General features: G+C 45.5%; 1 long non-coding RNA gene across 6 annotated transcripts in view; it reads left to right on the top strand.

The window, feature by feature from the left end:
• Window positions 1-17656, top strand: part of LOC118245113 (uncharacterized) — a 30303-nt gene that overhangs the window by 8721 nt on the left and 3926 nt on the right. For 2 of the 6 annotated variants that reach the window (XR_004777760.2, XR_004777758.2), the window contains exons 2-8: window positions 931-1068; window positions 6140-6326; window positions 6430-6627; window positions 8178-8320; window positions 9138-11666; window positions 14253-14362; window positions 14632-14679. This is a non-coding gene — a long non-coding RNA (uncharacterized LOC118245113). Of the gene's footprint in view, window positions 1-930; window positions 1069-6139; window positions 6327-6429; window positions 6628-8177; window positions 8321-9137; window positions 11667-14247; window positions 14363-14631; window positions 14680-17656 lie in introns of all 6 variants that reach the window. The other 4 variants (XR_007708629.1, XR_004777762.2, XR_004777759.2 and 1 more) reach the window with 4 other exon arrangements.

The raw sequence follows: 17656 nt of genomic DNA, 5'->3' as shown, positions 1-17656 counted from the left end.
CCCACAGTCGTTCTTTTTGAAAATGTCTTTTCAATAAATGTATGCAAAACTTAATAATCATCATCATGAAATACTAAAAGCACTAGACAAGGTGAATCCCAAAGCTGCAGGCACCAAAAGTGATAACTCTCCTTCCTTGTTTTCCCTTGTCTCCTCTTTAAAAGCCAATTGTTTTTACTGTGCAAAAATGCCTGTGGAGAGTAGACACTGTTAAATGCTGAAAATTTACTGCAGCGACGTTGTGTATATTTCCTGTGAGCAAAGGCTGGAGACCATACGATTGTTGAGGGAACAATACTCCCTCCTCCGGTTATGTAACTGATATAATTTATTGTAGCAATGCACATGATGATTTTTTTTACCATTACTTGTCTGTGCGCGGTGTCAATCTGTGTGGGTGAATGGGACAAAGAATGAAAGTGGAATTCATTCTTAACCTCCTGGTGCTGCTGAGGGCTGCCCCGAGGACAGGTGAGGATTTCCCAGGTGAGGAGATGGGGAGGTGGTCATCTGCTGCCCCGCTGCCTGTTGGAAGCTGCGTGAGGAGGGAGAAGGGGTACGCCAGCAAGCTGAGGATGGGCTTTGGCTCTTTCCTGGCAGGCATGCTGCAGTCGTGCTAATGTAGATCCTGGTGGCTGCTGGAGTATGCAGAAGCTGTTTCATCTGCTGCCAGCTGAGAACCAGAGCGGCAGTAACACACAAAATTGTCTTTCTGATTCTCTCCTTCCTTACATTGGTAAAACTGAAAAATCTGAGGGTCTGTCTGCTGAAATGGCTTTGATGCAGTTACTGCATTTGGGAGGAATTAACATATGGCTTTGTTTTGCGAGCACCAAGAATTAAATACAGGCAGTTAAATCAGTGATGGGTTTACAGAAAGCTGTACTGAAACCAGGATTTTTTATTTATTTATTTATTTATTTTTTCCAGGGTGGTGACAAGGCAGCCACCAGCCTACAGTTCAGTGTACAGGTGTGTCCAAGGTCGCTAGGGTGTAGCACAACTGTACCACGTGGAATATCCCTTCCCTGACAGCATAAACGACTGTGGGTGTCCTCATTTTTCCAGGTGAGTGTGTGTTGTTTGCAGGTGCCCCTATTGCTCCCGCTATTGCTAGCTGACAGCTGCCTTTTCTTAATTCACCTTGCTTGTTAGTGTAAAAATTAAAACAGTTCTTCCTGTCTGTGCCAAGGCTGAGTTTTCCTTCCTGCCATGCATATGTGCACTCACAAACTGAGCACCTCTTTGCATCAGTTCTACCACGTGCAGGTAGATTGAGGTTTTACTATGGTCTGCTTTCCCCTGGTGAAGGCTACTACACCTAGATATTTGCCAACTTAAGAACAATGTGTACAGAACATGAAACAGGCAAGTGTAAGTGCAAGAGGAGTCCAGAAGTTAAAAAAAATAACACTGGATGTTAGAGTTACAGTCCCACAGTATTTTCCCAAAGGAGGTAAATCTGAATGATCCAAGGTTGGCAGCCATGAGGCTTGGACTAGGTAGTAGGGCCATTCCTTCTGTCCCTCCCTGCTGGCTGCTCCCCGCGCAGGCTGTTTGATGGAGGGGCTGCCCAAGGAGCCGAACGCCTCCTGCTGTGCCTGCTGCAGCCCCAGACAGAGCCTGTGGCTGCTGCGAGGGGGTAGGAGGACATGGGAGAAAGGGTGCTGGATACCAAGAGAAGGGGAGTCCTTCCTAGTGCAGCGTTTTTGGCTTAGCTGGTTTTAGTTATTAGAGAGCTATTCTTGCCATGCCAGCCCAAGGACCTCCGAGAACAACAGAAGAAAGCATCTAGTGCTGTGCTGCCAGCAAGCAAAGAAGAATTTTTGTCACCTCCTGACAGCTTTTCCTGGCTATGCAGGACTGTCTCTGACACAGCCTTTCTCCCCGGGGCTTTACTATTCTTGGGAATTTTCCATATAGTTCCCCTTCCTCATTCCCAGACTGTTATCCCCACATGCTTCGGCCTCTCAGCATGTGAGCATCTGTGGCCTTTTATACTCCTGCTTTGGACTTAATTGGACAAATCTCATCTCTCTCCGGCGTGACTCAGCGAAAAATACCTCGGGGTATCTTCCCGAGGTCTCGGCACCTGATAGCAGGCTGTCTTGACAGCCGTCGTGCATATTCATGCGGAGTCTCCGGCCGTGCCACCGCGCTGCCGTGCTCTTGGCTGACAGCTTTCTGCTGGAGCAGCAGAGGGGCTGTGCGCAGTCACGAGGTCTTGGCAAGAGGAAACGTGTATGTGACAAAGCCCAGCGCAGCCCGGCACAAACCCAGCGGCGTGGCTGTCCCGGCTTCATCGTCACCTGGAACGCAATTAACGCTGGGAAAAACCAAGTAGCAAAACCGCAGACCAAGCGTGGCTCCCACCCAGCTCGGGGCCTTGTGACTGCCAAATGGCGAGATAAAAATACCCTAGCAGGGATGGCACCTGCTAGTGCACCAGGCTGCCTTGCCAACAGAGTGCTGCTCTCCGCCATCCTCTTCTTGGGCTACCTTTTTCTGTGGGAGGGGACGTGTTCGTAGCTCTCGGAGCAGCTTTGCCCTTCCTGTTTATGATGCCACGTGCTCTGAATGAGAGGCAAGCACTCTGCATTTCTTTTTCTCGCTCTGGCAGGTAGGCTGTGCTGGGCAGACTTGCTACAGCTGCGGGGAACTGCTAAGGAACTCACACCAAAGAGGCAAGAAGGTTGTTCCTGCACCATTTTTTTTCTTGATGAGAGTCTGTTTCCCCAGGAGTTGCTAGGAATTCACTGGTTTTCCCCTCTTTAGCAGATAGGCAAGACTATCAGCAGTGATATAAATAGCCGAGCTCCACACTTCACACTAACTTTTCCCACAAGGAAGGTGACAGGAGGTCGACATCTCTGCAGGATGTTTCTAAAATAAAGTGGAGAGCCTGATTATAATACCGTTTCTGCTCTCCCTCTCTCAGCTCACCTCTTCCTCTTGGCAGGTCCCAAGCAGGCTCAGAGAGGCTCTCTCAGCAGGGTGCGTTTGTGTAAGGCAAGTGAGGTTCCCAGAGAAGGGAGAGAGTAATGAATGCGAAGTCACTCTATTTTTGCCCAAGGCCGTGCAGCAAATCCCCCATTTCGAGCTACTGAATGAGGAGGCAGCCATCTCCTCTAAGCACTGGGAAGTGTCAGCCCTGTTCAGTGGAGCATCCAGGTCAGCTGTGGCAAGGTCAATGCCTAGGAGTTGCTTGTGGCCTGCCTTCCTCCAGCTGTGTCACCTCCTGCCAGGCCCAGGCAAGTGCGTGGCACAACAGGTAGCTGCTGCAGAGGCATGCAAGCAAAGATCTTTTCCCCTGCATTAACAACTGGCAGGCTGCAGCCTGAGCTGAGTGGTCCCAGCCTTGGAAAATTGGCCGTTCACACCTGCAGACACTTCCAGCTCTGCACTGGAGGGTAGGTAACGCTGTCACTAAGGGGTCTCCAGCCCCCTGGTAGCAGTAATCCACTCTCTCAGCATCCCACACAATACAGCTGCTGTCATTTTTCAGGTTGGCTTTTCAGAGCTTTGGGACATAAATCAATGCTAAAGCCCACCTCAGGATGTATCTTTTTGTTCACTATTAACTGACATTGACTCTTTCATGTGTACGTACAACAGATAGAACAGTGACACGTCAGGCATTGCCATCCAAACACCATCGCTCTGGATTCATATGCACATATATGTGCTTATGATAAGTTTCTGCCTGAAATAGGCCAGTTCTTTAGCCAAATTTGTAACTCCGATCTGTGCATGGTTCTGCATTAAATAGGTTCATATTCCTTTCTGCTAGTTCGTTGAGTTCAAAGTCCTGTAAGCTGCAAGGAGATTGACTTTGACTCCTGTGCTCAAATCTCACGGCAGAGCTCTTTGTTAACAGCTCCTGTCCTAGAAGACAGCCGTCCAATGTTTCTCATCTCCCTGCTCCTCCTGAGTTCACTGCAATTTCTGGAAGCGTCATGCTGGAATCCAGACCACTGGCCCTGCTTGTAGTTGCAGACAGCTTGTTATTCCTTGATGAGGTGTGCTTTCCCCCTCTCCAACTGTGGAAAATCTCAGAGTTCACAAAAAACAAGAGTGGGGGAGAAGATAAGGGAGCTGAATGACCTGTCACCTCCTGAACACACACACACCCTGACGCACACAGAGACACAGACAGAGGGAGCTCACTCAACACCTCCAAGTGTGTACATCAGGGATGTGTTACACACACAGATGACAGTATTATGTAGAATATTTTCATCTGAAGTGATGCTAGAAGCTGCAGACTTCCATTGTGCTGAATTGTTACTGCTTGTCTATACAGGACGTCTAATTTTTTTATTTTATTATTTATTCTTTCCCTTGGCTAGGGTCAAATTGTGCTCTTATGTTCTTACATATCCAGACATTAGGCCAAGCTCTGTCTGATGTGGATACAGGAGACCCAGAACAGAAAAGACCTCAAACACATCTGAATCAAGCTGAGGAATGAATTTGTCCCTCTGTGTTTGAAAAGCCTGCTTCGAATAGTTACGTGGTAGTGGTATCCAGGCTTATACTTAGCATGCAGAGAGCACCCTCTAATTCTCTTGGGATTCTCTCTGTGCATTGCAAACATCAGCCCTTAGCCAAACAAATGCAATAAAACTGGTCTTGGGATAAGCTAAACACAGACTCACATATGCTTTTTGCTAGAAAAAGAAATCAGTTCTCTCTCTGATGTAAACGCTACAAACAGGCTAATGGATATTATCCAGCCTATTCCTTAACTAACAGGTTGAAGAACATCCAGTTCAGGATGACTGGGCTTGGTGCTCTTGACAGTATATTTATCTCTGTAGGGAGAAGCTAACCTAGATGCATCTGCAGCTGGTACTAAATTGGGCAGTGCTGTATACAGGAGAGAGGACAGCAAAGCAGGGCAGAGGGAGCTCCGGAAGATAGAAACGTGTCGAGAAATTTAGGGACTGCCATAGTAAAGCAGTTCCTGAACTCTGCTGACAGAAATTGTTATTAAGCACTGCGTAGACAGTGGGGGAGGCTGGTATAAGGAGACATGGAGGTGATGGTGGGCATCACATTGGGCCTGATGCAGTGGTAAAATACCTATTCTTGTGATTTTAGGCTGATTCACAGACTGCATGAGATGCAGCTCAGAACAGCGTCAGGATAAAACAGACTGGAGAGGTAACAGGAGAAGGAAAGGGCTCAAATTCAGACTTACACTATCCTTTATTCCCCCTTCTCCCTCGATGTCTCCCTGCCTATCTGTTCCCTGTTGCTCTCCCACAGTCAAGCTTCCCACTGACCCTTCTCTGGAGGGTCAGCTTTTGGGCTATTTTGACCATTTAACTCTCTACAGCACCCAGGTTGCTAACACTTTCAGCTTTAGAAAGGGGAAAGTTTCAGCAACTATTTACCTCCCACTTATACCTCATCAAATCTCCTTTCTTCTTTCTGTCCAAAGATCCTTAGGATTCTCTTCACACCCCAGCCTCACGGCTGTAGCCTTGCTTCCAAGCATTTCATTTCTCATCCAGGGCAAAGTTAGGCTATAGCTTGTGAGTGGATTATTTTTTATACTCAGCATATATTCGAACATATACCTATATATATGCCCTCTTCCCCTTTAAAAACAACTAATATTAAATTTTCAAAACCAAGCAGTAGGGAGTTGGCAAATGCTAGAGTTACTTTCCTAAGTAATCTTAATTCAATCTCTTTGTGCCTGTGCCTCCTAGCTATGAGTCTTTAACCACATCCTCACATTGTCACCTCATTCTTTGCACAGGATGCCTGCCTTATTCCATGCCAGCCTGGCTGGGGCTTTCTTGAGCAGCAGCTATTCAATGTTTTGTTTTCTCCTTATTGTTCAGTGGGTGGCCTGTGCCTCATTTACTGTACATTATTCAAGTCCTGTTCTAAAGACAGAATTATTAGTTTCCTCATGGGTTTTCCTATGGCTTTCATCACAACAGTATCTGATCGCTTCACAATTATTAATTTACTTATTTTCATTACCACTCGGAGGTGAGGAGATGGTAATACATGAATTTTGCAGCTGGGGAACTAAGGCAGAGTGAGATTAAGATTAAAAATGTTCATTACTTTTGGAAGCTGTGTGGAGATGTTGCTAATCTGTTTTCTTTGGTGTACTTAGCACTATGCAACATATGTTCGAAGCAGAGCTCTCCTTGGATAACGCTGGAGCAGGAGCATTTATCACTTCCACCAGTTAGACCACATCTAAGAGGCAGGCATCCAGAAGACAAGAGGCACCACCGAGGGGCCATTTGTGAACAAACACAGTTTAAGTGATTTGCCCCATCTCTGCATAGGAAATTGGAGTAAGTAGCAAGAACAAAAACCTGTCCTCTTGGACAGTTTTTTGTGATTTTAAATTGGAGACAGCTTTTCTCCCATGCCGCTATTCTCTCCCTTTCCCACCAGGCATCCAAATGCAGCGTAAGACCCTGGAGCTCTGGAACACTTACCCTGGCTGGACTGCTCGGCTTCCCGAGCCACCGTGCCCTTACAAAGGCGTCTGCCAGCTTTTCCACTTCTAAGGGAGAAGAGCTTCATATGGAAATTCTGAGCCATTCTCAAGGCATGTCCATTATGACAAAGATAACGAAGAAAGACAGAAATGTAAGTGTAAAACCCTTAGTTCTTACATTAAAAACCACTGACCCCTCTTTAATGATACACTAGAGAGACTTAGGGGCATGCATCTCGGCTCATTACTTACTGTATGACATGAATATTTCTTTATCTCGTGAAAGAGCTGGCATATTGGAGTATTGCTTGTAGAGATCTATGTGTTGTTTATCAATAGGCATAAAATTGATTTCTTTTCCTCTTCATGAATTCTTAGCCCAAAGATTGAAGTTTCTCTTGTGCCTCCTGGGAACTATTTCTAATTTTAAGCCTCTGTTCACGTGCTTCATACAACAGCACCCGAGGTGTGGAGCAGTCTCTGAAATATGCTCCCTAATGACATGGTATAGTGCTGAGTTACTCATTCCTTCTTGTCTATTTTCAATGCTTTGAGATAAGTCAGAAAACAAGGACAAACGTGCAGAATGTGTGAAATCTCTCTGAAGGTCAAAAAGAGAAGAGAGTCTAGGGTAGGAAATTCTGTATTTCCTGACAAGGTTTAAATTTTTCATGTGAGAGTCCAAAATACTGAAACAGTGTGATAATATATAGTGTTGAGTGGAAAAAAAAAAGGCAAAACAAAAGCCAAATACTTATAGTAGCAGGAATACTTAACATAGTTCCCAAGCAACCAGAGTCTGATGAGTATTTTAAATCCCGAACCCTCAGAATTCTCCTAAACTAGTGTTCTGCTCTCAAGGAAAGGGGGAAGAAAGTCAGAAACATTCTGCTTTCTTCACAGAGTACATTTTGAAAAGACCAACAGATGCAGAGTTGTTTGGCATCTGGTACAAATACAGCACCTGTGTGAGAATTTTGAGTAACAGTTTAACCCACTCCTATCTGCACACACACATGCAAACATATATTACATGCATTAAGTTTTTTAGCCTTAAGGAGAGGTTCACATAGACAGCAGTAAGGAAAACCTTTCACATGTGCCTCCTCATCAAGGTTTTAGCATGAAGGAAGACTTCAGCAATTAAGGCTCATTTAGCCTGTTACTTTTTGTGCCTGAGGTTTATCCAGAAATGCTACTTACATAATCCTCTGGTGGTTTTTACAGTACTTCAGGGACAGAGGTACTGCCTCAGTTTACCTGAGCTGTTAAAATCAGAATGCCACAAAGCTCATTAGACACTGCAAATGACCAGTAAAATGACCCTTTGGGAAATCAAAGGGGTTACCAAAGTATGCTGGATCAGATGTAGCAATTACCAGACAACTGGACACTGTATTTTCAAGCTGGGCTACTCTTTAAAACGTGCGGTTGCAATGCTGGAGATATTAAATTATGGAAATGTAATTGAGTAATTATGCCAAATGCAAATAGGGGAAAAAGTTAGGAAGGCAAACAAAAAGAAGAAGAAGCTGCGAGTGGGAGCAAGTTTTTGTCCCACTAGATCTGTGTGCCTCTTTGCTGAGGCTGCTCTGAGCCGTGCCGGGATGGAGAAGAAAGGCATTCCACCCACAGTGCGTGCTGCACATATGATTGGGGGACACGAGCAAGGCACTTCGCTACATTTGAGTTATGTTCCCAGGGTCCACATCACAGACTGGCCAGGATACAATACTCTCAAGGAAAAGAAACGGAGGTATTTTGAAACTATTCTGCGTGCTTTGGAATATAGGCAGTTTACACAGATGCTTGATAAAGCGCTTACACCCTGGCAGCTTCTCACAGGTAAGAGTTCCCTTTGCCACTCTCCCTAGAGCAGCCTGACAGCATGCAGAAATGGGATCTAGCAGAAACTACAATTTGCACATTATAATGTCTGAAGATATGTGCGGCTTTTATTCTGCCATCCAGTACATGGCAATCTATTGGTATCCATGTTTATTGCAGGGAGGCTCCCCTGTCAGTTCTGTGTAGCTGCCTGTGGCAAAAACGGTGTAATTTTTAAAATGCCCCAAACCCACCTTGTTACTAGTGGGAATGCTTTGGATAGAAATGGAAAGAAAAAGTAGAATTCTTAAGTTGTTTTTGGCTGTCCTTCTTTTCCTGCCTCACCAAGTCCATCTCTCCCCTCATGCTGTTTTACCCTTGAGTCTAACAGCTTGATCTCCCTGTTGATGCTCCTGCAGTTCTGTTATTTCCCTCTCATGGTTACTTACCTGATTTCCAGAGTCTTTTCTTCTGTCTCCTTTCCTTGCCTTAGCACTTTTCCTTTCTGTAATTGAGTTGAACTCTTCGTTCTTCTCAGTTGTTTGGTTTTATTCCTTTAGTATGGTTCTCTCTCTCTCTTCCCCTCTTTTTTCTCCACCCCCTTTCTGTGTCACTTTCTGTCTTCCCCACTGCCTCTCTTCTTTCTTCACCTACTTTTCTTGTCTCTCCCACCCCCTCCAGCTTAATCTTTCTATTTTCAAACCTAGTTTCCTGTTGTTTTTCTTTTAAGGATCACGGGTTGTATTCCTCCCTCTCCATGCTCAGTCTCTCTCTGTGCCACCCTCCCCATACTGACAGGATGCACTCACTGCTGGCTTCTCCCTTTCCCTTCCAGTTGTTGCTGCCGCTGCTGCTGTTCCTTGCACCTCCTCCCCCAGATAACACGCCATGGTATAAGTAAGTTTTCCTTAATTGAAAAGAGACAGGGTCGCACCACAGCTATCCCAGCCAGACTCTGGGAAGGTTCTTCCACACAGGACATCGATGAAGGATATTTTTCTGACTCATTCAGCCTTAGGCAAAGCAGAATCCATGTGGAGCAGGGTCCTGTACCTCTCCAAGTAAGGCAGGACTTGCTTTGCTGGCTTGGACCAGGGCCCCAGCATAGCTGTAGCCTTGTCCCAGGGGGCACTTGATGCTTCCCAGGAAGGTGTCCCAGGCCCCCTTACGGATAAATAGAGAATAACCTGCCTGCCAGGCAAGGTGGGTTTTGACAAGCTGCCCCCTTCCCATACACACACACACAGAGTCTGATGCATGAACCTTTGGGCCTGTCTTAAAAATGTTGTCTGGACATGTCTGAAGGTCTTATATTTTATGTATGTATCAAATTGAGACTCTGATTCCTGCACACTGAACCAAGAGATGAGGGTGAACCAGAGAGGCCTTCTGGCTTTGATAAAAGCTGGTCTGAAAGAACCAGTGTCAGGAGAGTGAGATTTGCTTAGAAAACTGTGGTTCCCTGAGAACTGGCTTGCTGCACACAAGCTTTGGCTGGTGTCCCTCCAGCAATCCTTCCTGGGCTAGTTATCTCCCATCCAGAACATAACTGTACAGTCTCCGTGCAGCAGCTAGTGTAGATCATGAAGCAAAAGCGGTCCAGAGACTAAAACACAGGGCTGGCAACTCTTCTAATCTAATCGTTGTTCTCCGACTAATTTAGTATCCCCTTTATTTAGAAGATACACAGTGCTGTGCAGAGGCTGCTCTGGAGTCATGTCCCATGTGGACACTCTCACTCTGAAGTTAAGAGTGCAGCTCCTTTTCAGGAGGGCTAATCTCCCTCCCGCTGAATCCTCACTGATGATTAGTACAGGACATGCAGTACATTCCCATAGCAGCTCAGAAAACTCCTAGGATGGGGAAACCCATAATAATTTGCCACTTCATTTCTAACTTTATTGAAAGGCTTCCCGTGTCTTCAAAGAAAATGGGAATGTTTCTGGAGTTGTTTTTCTCTCTCTTGCCTTGCAGTTTTATGCCTGTGTTGAAATTCCACAGGAAGGAGAATATCAATGTTTTCATTAGTCTTTCTGAAGAAATTTCCGCTAAGCATTATTATTTAAAGTTCTGTTGATTTTATGCCAGTGAAATTGTCAAGAACTTCATCATATAGAAGTGTCCAAGAAAAGGTGTTAGTAGTACAGATCTAACTCACAGATGGCTTTGGAATAGGCTAGCTAAGGCTTGTCAAGTGTTTTTCATGTGCTACAGAGAGGCAATTCCTGCAAGTAAGCTGTCTGAAATGTAATATCCCTGCCCTGCCTTATTGAAACTTTGCCGTACACTCACAATGATCAGATCTGATTTTCCATGATCAATCCTTTGTGTTTCCTACCCCAGTATTGTCCCAGAGTGGTATACTCTTTCTCCTACAGAGTTTATCTCTGAATCCTGCAAATATTCTGGAGTTCTATTGAATGAATATAGGGAGAAGCTTTCTGCATCACGTACATGAGGTAACTGTTCTGAGCTCTCTCTCTATTTCTTTTTTTTTTTTGGTGTTGAGGGAACTACTTGAATTTTGATGCACAGAAGGGAAATGGGTGAAGGCAGATTGGGAGGTAAAAGACAGGTGAATAGAGATGTTGTATGGATGCCTTAGCCAGCCACTCAGTGTGTCCTCCCTCCTCCTCTCTATCGTACTGCAGCCTCTTCTAGGGAAAACAAAGGTGTCATGGCAGCTTCTCCAGCTCCACAGCTAGAGAAATAGCTGCTTTGCCCACTGGTAAGCTGGGAAGAAGGATTTTTCCTCCCCTCCCCAAGAGACTGCTATGCAAAACTTTTATGACTTGAGTGAGGAGAGCAAGTGGAAGAGAATGCTCCCCCAGACAGTGGGGATGAGGAGAACAGCTGACAGCTTGCCATGTGCAGCTTGCAGATCTCAGCAGTTTGTGGTGCTGTGGAACAGATTTTGAAGGAAAGGAGAAATACAGGAGGTAAGGGGAAAATAGGACAGCGTGCATCATCTTTTGATGAAAGCTAAAATTCCCTACCTTCTAGGTAAAAGAAACATAGCAGACCATATCTACCTAGACTTCAGCGAGGCATAAGATCCCAGAAGAAGCAAATTATTTTAAAAGACTCAGCTGAATAAGGCAGGGATTATTAGAAAAATCCTCAAGTGGGTAAGAGACTGATGGAATTGAAACACAAGTTCCCTAATAGGTTGAAAGAAAATTATCTGTGAGGCTGCTCAAAGATTGCACTTAGGACTGATCTTTCTTAATATTTTCATTAATTACCTTGACACTGAAAGTAGAAATGCTAATGAAATCTGCTGATGGAACAGAGCCTATCATCAGGACAGAGGTGATTCCAGCACCAGGAGAACTGAAGGCTCTCCACAACTGGAGTGATCAAGGTGAGGTTAAATGGGAAAGTGCGAAGTCAGACACTAGCAATCTCTCTAGCACTTGGAAGTTCCTAGTTGGCATGACAGAGAAGGGGAAAGTCCTGCATGAAGGCTTCCAGTGATGTGATGGGGGTGAAAATGGCAGGTGAGCTTCCAGGCCAGAGCAGTATTTCCAGTTGTAGCGAGTAAGATTAATGTCATCCAAGAAGATGCGAGGGGTCCCCCCGGAATACTGTGTGCAGTGCTGCTCACCCATGTTCAAGACATTCAGCCGGAACAGGTGCAAAGAAAGTCAACAGGGTGATTAGAGGAATGGAAAGTCTCTCGGCCAAGAGTATGTTTACTTATCAGTCACAGAAGTGACTGCAAACAGATATCTGAACTGATTTGAAAATAGATGAGGTACCAGTACGACCTTTTCTGCATTAATTATTTCACACTGAACTTCGTGCTACTGCAGCTACTCGGAGTAATTAAAACATCGTGTGATGTGCCCGCAGGGTGAATACTGTAAGGGAGCTTAGTTACTTAGTCTGGCAGAGCAAAGGTTAAGAGAGGAGAGATTTGCTGCCTATAAATACTTTTTGGAATTGGGGGTTGGGCAAGTAAGTGCTAGGGAGAGAGAAGAGCTACATAAGCTAAAGGACAATGTGGCATAAGAATAAATAGATATAAATTGGCCGTGAATGAATTTAGGTTGGAAACCAGAAGGTTTCTAAGCAACAGAGCAGGGAAGGAGGTGCTGGAACAGCATTCTAGTAACAGAAGTGAGGGTGGAAACCTAATGAGATTTAGGGTAGAGCTTAGTAAGTTTAGAAAAGGCCATTTGTTTTGTACTCGCCTGTTATTCAAAAGGATTGAACCTGATAAGCCAAGAGGTCCCTTTTTCATTCTATTTCCTGTACTTCCCTTATTGCCTTATCAGAGCTGCTCCCTTTCACGCAGAAGCCAGGTAAATCCTGAAGAGAGTTTCAGTGTGATGAGTTTTTCAGCATTGATCCTGTGGTTATTTAATGGAGTATTCCTTCTGTGTCAGGGATTTAAACAAATAAAATGGGCAAGCCAACACAATGCATGGAGAAGATCTGCAAACATGCGGCAGTATAGATGAGAGCTCACATATGAATGAGCTTCTTCACATAAAGCAGATGTTCTTGCAGCATCTGGCTTTGCTGTAAGGGTGTTTCAAATGTCGGTAAATGTTCTCCTGAGATCTGAGAACTTCAAGAGATTGTCTGAAGGGTAAATAACTTGTGCTTTCCTGCTGATACAGCGGACTTTCCTTGTGAAACGTTTTATCCAAAATCCCCTGGCATGGACATGATTGAAAGAGAAGGAGGGAGATAGAGGTTCTCTGCTGTAGCTTAAACCTCTGGAGACAGCTTGAAGGCATCCTCCAGCGGGAAGCAAATTCCCAAGGACAGACTGGGCCCAAGGGAACAGGAGTAGCATGTGATGATAGGTCCCTGAATGAGGGGGAATAGTTTTATAGTCACAATTCCTTCTTTAGTAAAAGAATAAAAAATAAAAAAATCCCCAATTGATTCCATTATTCATGGACATTTTTGCCTCAGTTTCTTTCCAACCTGGATTTGGTTCACATGGCAAGGCGGCTGCAGGGGTGGCCTCTGTGAGCAGAGCCCAGCAGCTGCCCCATGTCAGACGAGAGCCAGCTCCAGCTGGCTCCAAAAGGGACCTGCTGCTGGCCAGAGCTGAGCCAGTGAGCGATGCTGGTTGGATCTCTAGGAAAGCAGAGTTAAGGAAGGGAAATACTGCTGAGACACAGCAGCTGGGAGAGAGGAGTGAGAACATGTGAGAGAACCAGCCTTGCAGCCCCCAAGGTCAGTGCAGCAGGAGGGCAGGAGGTGCTCCAGGCAGGGAGCAGCAGTTCCCCTGCAGCCTGTGGAGAGGCCCCTGGTGGAGCAGGCTGTCCCCCTGCAGCCCATGGGTCCCACATGGAGCAGATCTCCACGCTGCAGCCCGTGGAGGAGCCCCCGGTGGAGCAGGTGGATGTGGCCTGGAGGAGGCTGCGGCCCATGGAGAGCCCCCGCAGGAGCAGGCCCCGGGCCGGAGCTGCAGCCCGTGGAGAGGAGCCCACGCAGGAGCAGGGGTCTGAGGGGAGCTGCCACCCGTGGTGGACCCGTGCTGGAGCAGTTTGCTCCTGGGGGATGGACCACATGGTACGGAGCCATGTGGGAGCAGTGCTTGAAGAGCTGCTGCTTGTGGGCAGCCCCTGCAGGCTCAGCTGGGGAAGGACGGCATCCCGTGGGAAGGCCCCACGTGGAGCAGGGGCAGAGCGGGACCATGAAGGAGCAGCAGAGACAAAGCATCAGGGACTGACCGCACCCCCCATTCCCCGTTCCTCTGCACCATTCGGGGGTGAGGAGGTGAAAGAGGGTGAATGGGGAGAAGGTGTTTTTAGTTAGCTTTCAGTTTCTCATTCCTTGAGTCTGTTAGCAATAGGCAATAAATTATATTTATCTTCCTATGCTGAAAAGATTTTGCCCATAACAGTAATTGGTAAGTAATATCCCTGTCCTTATCTCAACCCTTAAGCACTTTTTCATTGTGTTTTCTTCCCCTCTTCGAGGACAGAGAGTGAGAGAGCAGTGTGGTGGAGTTCAGCTGCCCATCAGTGTGAAAACACCATACAGACCAGAGTACCAAACCAGCAAAGAATGAGAAAAGAAGAAAAAAGAAACAAGGTGTGAAATATCACTGTGTCAGTCTCATATGCCAATAAAGTTTCCAGCAAGAAAATCTGTAAGAGGCTTTCATTTTAGTGAGGAGAAATGACCATCTAAAATGACCACTAAAGCTTAGTTGTCAACTTTCTGTTACTGGAGATAAAACACTGTACTCTCACAGCTACTGCTTCCACCTCCCAACTCTAAAACATCTCTGAGTAGCTGAGAAGTGCTTTGCAAATAATAATGTAATTACACCTCTCATAAACACTCTCCTTGATTTACAGGTGGAGGAACAAAACCATGGAGAGCCAAAGGATTTGTCCAAATGATTAGTAAGTCATTTTTAAGCAAGGAATCCTCAACTACCTAGCCACCAGACATTCACCTTGTCCTGTAGATTTCCAGCTAGATCAATTACTGCTTCACACAAATATGTGTGTATGCATATACACATATAGATATTTCACAAAGTGAAAAGAAAAGAAAGAATAGACCTTTACCTCTTTTTGCAGAGCCAGTACAGGTAGAGGTAGGAGCAGGTGAAGCTGACCAAAGGGTTAGCTTTAGCACAGCCCCTCGGTCTTGCTGGAGCCCACCTCTCTGTCACTGTTCGGCTCCCAGAAGAGATCCGTGTCTGAGGGAGGACACTATGGATAGGGGAAACAAACCCCAGTCAGCTCCCTGGGACTCAGCCTCCTGCTGTGGTCTGACACTGGCTCACTGGCTGGAGATTCCCTCAAGCCTGAAGGACCAATGCTGGGGGAGACTGGCTTCCGAGCTGTTCCTGACATGCACTGGCAGCTGTCTGCCTGCTATTCTTTTAAAGAGTCTTCGTGGATCAGGATAAAAATGTGATCTTACGCAGGCGGCATTGTAAGCACAACTTGGCTCACATTCAGCTCTTCCTCTGGCTCCCAGCTACTCTATTTTTAATGAAGGAATTTGAGGCTATCAGAAAGGAAGTCAAATTGTTTTAGGAAAACAATAGAAAAGCAACTTAAAGTTTATTAGCTTCCTGTCCAGGGCCTGGGACCAACTTGTCAAACTTATTAGAGCGATGGCAGAGCTATTTATTTAAAAGGGCTAGCGACAAGACTCACAATTTCATTCCTGTTTAGGCCTCGGTGAAAAACAAAGGAAAGCCATAAAATAATATCTGAAGGGAGCAGATGGCTAACTGGTAAATGGTGCAAGTAAGGTTGGCCTGTGAACCATTCATGGTGTTCACCAGTGGAATGGCTTTGGTGGGATTTTGTTATCAGGTGAATGTCCTGCATTCACAGTCCTACCCCATCACCCCAAACCCCTCATTGTGGTCCAGATTTTCAAATTGAAATCTCACGCCTAAGATTACATATATGGCAGGAAAAGGTCTTCATTTAGAGCTTCTGAAAGCAGTGAAACAATACAGCAGGTCTGTAGAAGAGCCAGGAATAGAACCCAGGTGTCCTTGATCCTGTGGGGCTACTTGAGCCCCCCAACTGTAAAAATATCTTCAGAAGCAGCTGCAGTCTGCTGCTCTGTTTAGCTGCCCCAGAGTAGCAGTGCCATTAAGTCACTGAACACATGCTGGCATGCGGCTATGGAGAAGAACGGACAACCACACTATTAGATTCTCAAGCCAAAAATGTCCACACTGTCTGACCCTTTCTAAGGCGTTCCATCATTTGCAAAGAAAGGAGAAGAGAATAGAACAAGTAACTGAGAAGCATTTACAAACTCTGCTTAATGAAAAATCATCTGCTATTTTTTGGAGGGTTTTCTGCTAATTGCGTTTTTAGCCTGCTTCCAGGGAACGTATAGGAAGAACTCTCCTTTCAATAGTGCAGTAGGAGTCTCTAGAAACTCACACGCTAAGAGGTACAGAGCGCACAGAGCTATGCACAAAAGCTTTGAACAACTCAGTAACCACTTTCTAGATGAAAGGAAGAGGAGCCCACCTCAAAAATTCTCTTCCTTCTTCTCCTCATTAGCTTAGTTAAAAGCAGGAATGCATAACTACAATGATCTCTGAGGCCTAGGGCAATAGCACATCTTGCATTGGCAAGTGGTAGAAGATCTTGGCTTATGTTTTCCTTTTAATTTAGCCAGGTTAGATGCTTATATGAGGGTCAAAGGGAGTGCATGATCTCTGGAAAGACCTAGGAAATTGGGTCTTAAACTTTGTAGTTTTACTGTAAATGCAACCACCTCTCATTTACATTACATTTACATTTACCTTACTTGTAAATGTAAATTTACAAGTACAGCTTTTAGAATATTTTGCTAGTTTCTGTCCCTCTGAGATACTTCCTTGGTAAACAAATCAACCAAGAAACCTCAGGGAACGGTGCAGTATCTTAGTTCACTACAGTCTGTAGGCGTTTACTTTATTTTAAGTACGTTCTTGAATTGCATTGATTTCAGTGAGACTTGATAGACTGGAAGTCGACCACCCTGTGCTGCTAACCAGGCCAGCTTTGCTAGGGAAATTCTGAGGCAGACAGCAGCTAGTCAATGTACTTCTCAATTGCCTCTGCTGTAAGGGATACTACATGTGAATCACAAGATGGTGTTCTGGCGATGGGAAATGTTTTATTTGCACTTATTGGAATCTGTGTCACCTACACCGGTATCATTTAATTCACACTTTGTTCTAACAAGTAGGAAGCCCAAATGTATTCTGTGAGAGCCTTTTTGTCACTCACTCACCACTGTTGAACTCCCAGTAATCCCTGAGGCTGGGATCCTGCAAAGACTTGGTCATGTAAGTAGTTTGGTATAGTCACAGCTTGGGGCTATTCACGTGGGTAAAGGTCCCTCTCCATAAAAGCATCATAGACTGGAAAATGTTGTAGATTGTTGAAGGTCCTGTTTTTCCTACCAGGAGTCATATGGTTTCCCAGAAGCTTCTGGGATGGCAAAGGTTGCCAACCAGACAGATGCATGTATGCTGAGGAACATCTTACCCTGGTAGGCTGCCGCACGCTGCCATGCGGTGCCAGTACCAGCACACAGTTCCTGAGGCATGCTCTCCCATGCTGGGGTTAGATAGCTGTGCTGCTGTGAGATGTCCCAGCTGTAAAGCTTGAGCTTATAAAGAGGCTGCCTATGTAACATTGCCAGCGTAGAAAGAATCACAGGCACGTCTCGTCATAAAGAGAACTAGGTTTGTTGTGGGGTAGAAGGACCTCGGTCTGCTCCATACGTTCTCTGCTGGGGTACAGAGAAATCAGGACTTGAATCTGTCCTGAAGGCCAAGATATCCTTAGAACTTTCTCTGGAAGTGAGTTTCAAAAGAAGAAACAGTAAAAGAATATGAGGAAAAAA

This window comes from Cygnus atratus, chromosome 1 (assembly GCF_013377495.2).
Source record: "Cygnus atratus isolate AKBS03 ecotype Queensland, Australia chromosome 1, CAtr_DNAZoo_HiC_assembly, whole genome shotgun sequence".
In the NCBI taxonomy this organism is placed as follows: domain Eukaryota; kingdom Metazoa; phylum Chordata; class Aves; order Anseriformes; family Anatidae; genus Cygnus; species Cygnus atratus.
This window is presented reverse-complemented; position numbering and strand designations above follow the sequence as displayed.